The 9,632-nt window shown below is 49.1% G+C and overlaps 1 long non-coding RNA gene across 2 annotated transcripts; it reads left to right on the forward strand.

Annotated features, from left to right (window-relative positions):
* Positions 1–1,683: 1,683 nt before the first annotated feature.
* Positions 1,684–7,417, forward strand: LOC119087015. 2 transcript variants are annotated; one of them, XR_005090434.1, is made up of 3 exons: positions 1,684–1,984; positions 4,363–4,468; positions 7,092–7,417. It is a non-coding gene; the product is annotated as an uncharacterized LOC119087015 (long non-coding RNA). The 2 variants fall into 2 exon arrangements; XR_005090433.1 differs by lacking the exon at positions 1,684–1,984 and adding an exon at positions 3,558–3,775 and having other exon boundaries at positions 4,356–4,468.
* Positions 7,418–9,632: the final 2,215 nt, after the last annotated feature.

Below are 9,632 nucleotides of genomic sequence, written 5' to 3' on the forward strand. Positions count from 1 at the left end.
GGGGAGCGTGGCTCAGGCACCAACAGTTTGAAGCCTTCTCTAGGTGAAAACAGTGAGAGGCCGGGTGCTGGCACTTACCCAAGGCTGGCGATTACTCACTCGACCACAACAATTTAAACATGCGTCTCTCCGGTGCTTAAGCCATTTTATTTGAGTGTAATTGGTCCAGCTCTGAAAAGGTCATCATGAATTTGCAGGTGCTGCATGAAGCCCAGTAGGAACTGTGATCAGGGAGAGGGAGGGAGAAAGGGACACAGAGAAGTACATGGTGTGTGTGGTGGGGGGTGAGGGGGATGCTTTAACTGAAAATAAGGGGGAGCCCCTGTGACCTTTGGAGTGCCATCTTGGCAAGAGGCAGATCTATGCACCCGGGGAGTTCTGGCCATGAACACTCGCAAATGTTCTCAGGCTTTCCAGTGCAAGCATTGCCAGCATCAAGCATTCTGTATGCACACTCCGGGTTGAAAATAGCTTCAGCCCTCGCCTTGCTCCCAGCAGACTAGATTAGAGGATTAACTCTTTGCCTCCTGGCAGGTCTGCAGGAACCCTCTTTGCCTCCTTTCCTTCCCTTTGGGCAATCAATATGATCAATTTGAGCTTTTTTTTTTCCTCCCTTCTCTCCATGGAGCCATCTTTACCTTTGCTTTGCCGGCATGACTAGAAGGAGAAACCGAGGTCGGCCAAGCCCCGGTGACGCCTCCTGCTCTGGTTAGGAGATGGGTTCCTGGCCTGCTCACTGCAGGGTTGCTCTTTGTGACTCTCCTCTTGCAGGTGGGGTAGAAAGGGGCAGGGGCCAGGACCTCAAGGGCTTCCATTCCGAAGTCTGAATTTGGAATCTGCTTTGAGCTAGTGCTCAAACCCCCTCACTCGTAAACATGCAAATCACCCAGGTAATTGGGACACCTGAAGTCCACGTGAGCTCAATCCATCTAAATAATTCAGGCCGCAGGTAAATTACCAGAAACTCAGTGCGGTGGGGCTTGCACACTGGGGAAAGCCTGTCAGCGCCTCTGTTTCTAAATGGAGACTGTGTTTTCCTCTTGGAGTCAGATATTAAAAAAAAAAAAAATACACCAGGCATCACCTAGCGGAACCAGAGTGTGGAGAGGTGTTCCGTCCTCTGATGAAAGCCCAGCCTTGAGTCCCCGCTGAGCCCCACTCTGGAAGTCTCTTGGCATTACAGAACCCAGGTGGCATTTTGTCAACCCCAAAGGAGCCTTTTGTCCCCTAGATCTGGGGGCATGGCTGGGCCCACCTAGAGGTGCATAAAGGGTGATGTAGTCAGACCTTGAGGGCTGGGGGGCTTCGGGACACTCCTGTTAGAAGGTGGATTGACAGGTTGAGTCCCACTGGGAAAACTGGGTCCTAGAACCCTTTGGCATCCTTCCCACCAGGATTGAGTGGCTTTCCAAATTACAGCTCTTCAGACAGTAGTGTGGAGGCTGCATAGGCGTTTGGGAAAGCCGGGCTCAGCAATGTTAACTCAACTTGCTTGTGGAATGACCTTGGACCCACTCAGACTCCATATCTATCCCTCCACGGCACCCCCCACCCACACCCCCATTTTCCACTACTCTATGGCCGATGGCATGAAAACAAGGTCTTTGTTTCCCCTGTCTTCCTGGGTACCTGATGCTGTGGTCCCTCCCACCTGAAGACTCACCGGCCTAGGCCTATGACATCACAAGCCTGGTCGCTGCGGAAACGGGCAATGAGGTCGGACAGCAGGGCTCTGATGGCTTTGGGGAAGGGATGGAGGGGCTAGTGTTTGCAGAATGGAGCCTGAAAGCTATTAAGAGGTGACACATGGAAGGCAAATGTAGCCAGCCAGCTTCCCCAAACAGGGAGAAGGCTGGGACTGCGATTCAGACAAAGTGGATTAGCGGCCCCTGCCTGAGCCGCGCCCCGCCCAGAGCCAGCGCTGCACCCCGGAGCCTGATTGCCTATTCTGAGCTGGTTCAACTCGTAATTTGTTGGCTCAAAGGTCGGAATGGACTCCTAAGGAAGACAGATTTCCTAGTGGCCAATCCTTGGGGACTGAGCTCTCGAAACCAATTGGCCCAAATTTCAGCTGTGTTCGGGTTTTAAATTCCCACTGGGGTGAGAATAGTTCACACGAGGGAGAGTAAAAGGAGCATCAGAGGCAAGTGGCAGTTGGGGGCTTTGAAGTCGGGGGGCTGTACATCCCCAAGGGGCAGAGGCCTCCCTGCAGGGGAGACAGGGAGGGACAGGGAGAGTTGATGGAGCCCCAGGAGGCCCAGGGAGCGGACACTTTATAAATCACAAGCTCCTTCGTAAAAATGGAGTTTAGCCTCCCCCAGCTTTGCTTTTGAATTTATTAGAGGTTTCATTTCCTTGGGTAATAATTCATTATCTCGTTCCCAGTCCAGGGAGCGGTGCTGGCCCAGAAGTGGCATTTACCTTCCCACCTCAAAGTGAAGCTTTTTTTAGCTATGTCATCTTGTGATCACTCTCCGCCCCAGCCCCATGACAGCTGCATCCTTAACATGCCCTGGACCCCACAGGACCCCTAGGCAGGGCTGACCAGTGAAGGATGGCCCCAGCGGGGTTCCCTAGTCTCGCGACCCCGCCTGCACCCTGCACACTTCAGCCTGTCTTCCCGAAGCTGTGTGCTGTCCTCGGGGCCCTGAGCCTCTCTATTGTGGCAGAGACAGCTGAAGACGGCTGAGATAGAGCTGTTCTTCCGGAGCCCAGATAACGGCTGCTGGGGGGACTCCTTGGAGAGCTGGAGGGGGGGCACAGGTGACAGCTTAACTGGAAGATCTGAAAAAGCTATTTCAATCCCGTCTCCATGTGGGAGACAGGCGGATGCCCTTCTGTGGAATGAAACTTGCTCCTCCATCATCTTTGCTGAGGAAGGAGGAGGGGCCATTCACTGGGGCCAGACAATCCTTGATTTTTCACGAGGAAAACATCCTTTTCCAGATCCCATCTTGTCTGGAATCACAAAATCCCTGGTGTTAGTCAACCCCCACTGTTGAGCATGCCCTACCCCAGACTCATTTCTGCTCTGTGTTTTTGACCTTCGGACTGAGGTCTCAGTGAGCAAAGCCATTGTGGTCTCTACTCACCTAATTGTCAAGTGGTCTGAGATTTATATCACATTTTTATTAATTCTTTGAGGATTCTGTATATGTATGCAATGTATTTTCATATTCACCCCGACTCCTTAACTACTCCCAGATCCATCCCCTCCCGTCTTCATGGCCTCTCTCTGTTTTATTGTATAACTTACTGAGCTCAATTTGTGCTGCCCATGTATTCACTGGAGCATGGTTGACCTACTAGGGACCACATCCTAAAGAATATTGGCTCTCCCTCCTCTAGAAGCCATTATCCATCAATAGCTCCCAGCTTATGAGCCCCATCCTCCCACCCCTTCCCTGCTGGAGTGGTGGCTGGCTTAATTGCGTACACTGTTTTGTGTTGGTCCTCCCCAAAGTCTGGCTCTTAGTCTTTCTGGTCCCTCTTTCTTGATGGCTTCTGAGCCGTGTGTGTGTGTGTGTGTGTGTGTGTGTGTGTGTGTGTGTGTGTGTAATATAGATGCTTTATTTATGACTGAGCAGTCCACAGACACTTATTCTCAACACTCTGACCAGATGTTAGGTTTCAAGTTAACCAACATCAAGTGGTCAGGTTTTGCCATTTGGCAAATGTGGTCTGAATATGAAATGTCCCCCACAGACTCAAGTGTTTGAATGCTTGGTCCCCAGCTGGCAGCGCTGTGTTTAGAACATCTTGGAATCTTAAGGAGGTGAGCCTCGCTGGGGTAAGTGGGTCAGTGGGGAAAGGCCTTGATGTTTGCTAGCCCAGCTCCACATCCCTGCTTCCTGCTTCCTCTCTATGAGACCAGCGGCACCATAGTCCTTCCTGCCATAATAGACTGTATATCCTCACATTGAGCAAGGCAAACTCGCCCTTATTTGCATTCACATGATACCTAAGGCAGAGACCAGACAGCCAGGCTCTCTGAGGGATCTAGTAGAACATGAATCTCACATATAGACATATTTGAACATCAGTGGCCTGCATGTATCTCCTCATGGTTATATAGCAACCCTGCATGTGTGAGGAAGTGCAGGATTGAGGCCCCAGCACACTAGGGTCTGCATTTTAACCAGCCCTAGTTAGTTAAAGTGGCAGTCAAGCATCTCCTCTCCTGGGTATTGAAATCTCAGAGAGGACCTGCCCCCTGGAGCCCTGGGCTCAGGGCTGCTTTAGTCCTCTTACTCCACCAGCTTTGCTGCATTGTACATGGGACTCACAAGTCCCCGGGGAAGGAGAGAAGGTCTTACCCTTCTCCAGGACTGGCTATCAACACATTTCATCTCCAGTCTGCAGAAAGAGCTGGAGAGAAGAGAGTGAGGAAGAGAAGAGGCTCAGATCCCATAGGGGAATGCCTATCAAGCAGCAATGGAGGCTCCTGGCTTTAGAACTGGCAAGTGAGGTAAGAACTTGTAAAGAAGTTGAGACCTACTCATGCCCCAGTTCCCTCCTTGTGAGCATGGTCACCCAGCTCACCATGGTCCAGGACAGCGCACCAGAGCCCTACAAATAGAAGAAAGGCAAGGAAGAGTAGATCCCAGTTACACCTAAGCAACCCCCCATCCCTGCCTATCCATCCACTCACCACCAGGAACTGTAACTAGACTTGGGGAGGGGTGCTCTTGACTCCTCTTACATTTGAGTCTTGTTTATCAAAATGGTAGCAGGCGTCAAGCATGCATGGCTGAGTGGTCCCTTTAGGTGGGCAATGGCTTCTACAAATTGGTACCAGCTGGCCTCCTGGCAGCACAGTTGGGTGTCTCCACCACTGGGAGCTGCCCCTTCTGATATCTGGGCATCTCATGGGAGCCCTAGAGAGACACTGCAGGAGGCTGTGGCCGGGCACTGTCCTGAGTGCTGTCCCCTGAGTCCCCCTGGGGCCTCCTGGTGTGTGTCTGTCATGTCTAGTTAACATCACACACAGGCAGATCTCTTTCTTGTCATTCCTGATGGCCTCTTCCTCCTGGGACTGTTTCCATGCCCCAAGTCAAAGTAGAGCCTGGAATTGCAATCTCAGAGGTCAGAGTTCAAGACCAGACTCTGCCACAAGCCACATGGCTTCAGGGGAGCCACACAATTTCTTCCAGCATGGGGGATTCCGTCTGTTAAAAGGGAAGAGGAGTGGTTAGCAAGATGGGCTGAGTATGTACAGAGCTTGCCTTGCAAACATGAGGTGCCTACTTGAGTGCCCCAAATCCATGTGAAAACCAGGCATTGGGCCAGAAGACGGGTCACTGAAGTACTCTTTTCCCAGCCTGACACGTTTGATTTCTGGAACCCACTTGACAGAGATAACCCACTCCAGCCAGTTGTTCTGTGACCTCCATATGTGTACATACTCATACATACCATATGTACTCATGTGTACACACAAATGTGTACACACACACACACACACACACACACACACCAATGAGGCCACTTGGCTGTACTGTGATCAAGTTTCCTAACACAGTGGCCAGTACATGGTAGGGCTCAAGTAGGTGCTGGTTTCCACATCTCTGCCAATCAAATCCAAGTAGTTGATGTAGCAGCATCTTCAGGGAACTTTCTAAAAGGCTGGTTCCCAAGCTCAGCTCTAGACCAATACCCTTCTAGAAGGGTCCAGGTATCTATGGTCAATAGGCCCTTTGAATGACTTTGTCCCATTTGGAAGTGTGGGTAGCAAGGGTGTGGTACTAAATGCCACATAAAACAGGGTACAGCCACCTTCATGTTGTGTGTCTTTGGAGGGGTAATACATGTGCGGGGACAGTTTGTGCTCACTGCTGATGCATCACAACACGCTGGGTGCTGGGTGCTGATGTCACACCACACAGAGGTAAAGACATGTTCATGAGATGGAGCTGGTGGGATCTAACATCTAGTGTTCTGCTTCTAGAGGCAGTGTGGGCCTGCTTCCTGGGAGAGTAAGGCTATGGGAGGAAATGGGTGGGGATGGCCACCAGAGCAGCATGCAACAGGGTATGTCTGGAGAATCAGGACCATATGACCCCTTCATGACAGAGCCATATTTAAAGTGGGGTGTCTGCACTTCCAGCCTTAGATTTGTTGAGTCAGTAGCTTGTACTGCAGAGGTGGACAGCCAGAATATTGGCAGCCCAGGAGGTCAAAGGTCAGAAGCTGGAGGAGGAACAGTTACACACATCGGACCGCAAGATGAAAAGCAGGGGAGGAATTCTAGTAGAGGGCTTCTTTAAGCTCATGCTCTCTGACGTCACACTCATCCAGCCCCTGCAGCTCCTCACATGCCTCTGTCAACAGTGCAAATCAGAGATGTACTGTGCTCATGTTTGTTCACTCTCCATATTGCTCAACAGACTGTACGCTCCATCATGGCAAGGGTGATGGCCAGTGAAACAGCCAGGGTTCATGATGGAACCATGGTACCTGGCATGAAACATGCAATTGATGTTTGCTGAATGGACAGACGGATGGGTGGGTGGATAGATGGACAGATGAATGAATAAATTGGTGGTGAGTAGGTGGGTGGGTTGGCTGATGAATGGATGGATGGGTGGGTGGGTGAATGGATGGATGGATGGGGGATGGACAGATAAATAGATGGGTGGATGGACAGATGGATGCATGGGTGAACATGTGAAAGAACATTGGCAACATGCCCTTCTCCCACTGTGATTAACGATTGTCACATCTGTTTTCCTTCTAGACTGAGACCCCTATGGCCACAGAATCTTAATCAGACCCATGTTATCATTGACAGGACAATGACTGGTTTCATGTGCTTTTGTTCAGTGACGCCCAATCAAATTTTGTTTCTTATTTTTTTTGAGAAATAGGGTCTCATGTAGCCCAGGCTGGCCTGGAACTCACTCTACAGTAGAAGATAGCCTTGGACTTCTGATCTTACCATCTCCACCTCCTGGTGCCTGAATGACAGGGCTGCATCACCATGCTTGGTTATGGTGGTGCTGGGAACCAAACCCAGAGCTTCACGTACGGGAGGCGAGCTCTCACTCACACAAGCCACATTATTCTCTTGTCACATGTGTCCTTTCTCATAGGAAAGTTCTCAAGAGTCCATCTGTGATCTCAGCACTCAAGAGGGAGGGCCAGGAAGACTGATACAGCCAGCCTGGGCCTGTAGAGAGAAATAAAAGGGATGGGCAACAGACACACAGAGATTCTAACACCCTGAAGCTGAGACCAAGCATCCTGCTTCTCGAGCATGAGGATGGAGCCAGGGCAGAGTTCTACCTTCCCCAGCAGCTCAGTCCACAGAGTGGAGAACTTGAAGATTCAAGGTAAACAGCTCCTGCCAAAGGCCTCCACTTGACCCTCTTTGTAAACCTAAGATTGTAAGTAAACCCTCAATTAACCTCTTCTCCCAGATTCTGCTCAATACAAAAGGTTTCGTTCCAAAGGGGAATGCTATTTTAAAACTACCTCTGTTGTTATATGGATAGCCAGCCAGAATAGGTCAATGCTCTGCCTGTGTGGCCAGAAATACCTGTTCTCAGCTGCCAAGGAGGTAGAAAATGCCATGCCACTAGGGGGATGCCTGTGTCTCCCACCCACTGTTGGCCTCCCAAGCTCCTCTTCTAGTACAGCTGCAGGGGGACATTTTCGTTTGTATTAGAAGTCCCATTAAAAGGATCAGGCCATGGGGCTGGAGAGATGGCTCAGGAGTAAAGTGCATGCTTTATAAGCATGAAGGACTGAGTTCAGATGTACAGAACTCATGAAAATCTCAAGCACATGGGGCTGGAGAAATGGCTCAGTGGTTAAGAGCACTGGCTGCTCTTCCAAAGAGCCCAAATTTGATTCCCAACATCCATACAGGGATTCGCAACCATTTGTAACTCCAGCCCCGGGGGTCTAACTCCTCCTCCTGGCCTGCTTGGGACTGCACACATGTGCTACACATACATACATGCAGCCAAAACACTCACACATATAAAAATAAATATTTTTTTAAAAAGTCCTTGGAGCCAGAGGTTGGAGAAGTAAATCCTGTGTCCCAGGTACATAAAAAAATAAAAAATAAAAATTCAGGTGCAGTGGCATGCACCTATAACCAAGCACTGAGGTGGAGACAGGAGGATCACTGAAGCTCACTGGCCAGCCAGCCTAGCTAAATCATGGAGCTTCAAGATCAGTGGGAGACCCTGTCTCCAAAATAAAGTGGAGAGTGACTTAGGAAGACATGAGAGATCAACCTCTAGTATCTGTGTGCACGAGTGCACAGGCATACACACACACACACACACACACACACACACACACACACACACACCACTACCACCACCACCAGGCCCTGATTTTCTCTTTTCTTCCACTGGCTCCCACATATTTCTTGACCTACCCACAGCCATCTTTAGTAGACAAAAGGGTGTGTCCTCGTACAAATGGATGGACAGACAGACAGGTGAAGGAACTCTATTTGTGGGACATACCTAAGCTAGTATCTCAACCTTATTTTCCTCCTTAACTTACTTAGTATGAACCAAAGGCCAGGCTACTGTGTTCAGGGCACCTTCCAGGAAAGGAGCCAAGAGACAGGAAGACCAAAACAAGATGATGTGGCAAGAGGTAATGCAGCAAAGGTTACTTTATCCCAAAAGGCCTCATCTCCACGCAGAAGGGCACATCATGGAGGTATTGATTTGCCTTAGCTGCACCCTCTGTATATTCATGAGGCTGTGACTTTGATATTCTTAGGAATGCTTCAGATCTACATTTATTGACCGGGGTAGAAGCCACTATTTCTTATCCAAGTAGCAAATGTATTAATGGAGGCCAGGGAAGAGAAGGGGATGGAGAGATGGACAACTATGTAATGCTGTATTCATGAAGGAATAGTATACAGCCATTTAAAATATATTAGTAGGACCTGAGAGATGGGTCTGTGGGTAAAGATACTTTTCTGCCAAGCCTGACACCCAGAGTTTGATCCTTTGGACCCACAGGGTAGAAGGAGAAAACCAACCTCTAAAGGTTGCAGGCTGTCCTCTGACCTCCACAAGTCTATAGAAAATGCCCCTCACAGCACAGATTTTGTGTGTGTGTGTGTACATGGGCATGTGCGTGCACACAAGGAGTCTTTAATGACCTGAAAACTGCTCACAATGTAAAATAAGCTTGAAAAAAATTATTATGTATTTAAGGCCAGCCACATACTATTTGTTGAAGGACTGGGAAGAAATAGACCCAAGGCTTTTCAATATGCTTTTATTTGGCCTAGTTTTATTTTTTCTTCTTTTAAACACTCTTTAAAAGAAAAACGTAAGATGTTCTCCAATAAATTCTAATTATACAGACATACCAATTCAAACCTTATGTATGTATGTATGGCTGTCCCTGACTGTCACTAGAGTTAATCATTGGGCCTGTGGTCTCCAGAGCTCTCACTGTAGTGTGGATGGATAACTGTGCACTCACAGGCTTGGCATCCCTTACCTATAATCCTGGAGACCTGATATATTTCATACCTTTTTCTAAGTTTGGAATATTTGCCTATTCATCATAAGATATCTCGCGAACAGGACCCCATGTTTAAGCAGAACATTTGTCTCTATTGTTTAGTATTTAACTTATACACCTAG

The sequence above is a fragment of the Peromyscus leucopus genome, chromosome 8b (genome assembly GCF_004664715.2).
Source record: "Peromyscus leucopus breed LL Stock chromosome 8b, UCI_PerLeu_2.1, whole genome shotgun sequence".
NCBI classification, from domain to species: domain Eukaryota; kingdom Metazoa; phylum Chordata; class Mammalia; order Rodentia; family Cricetidae; genus Peromyscus; species Peromyscus leucopus.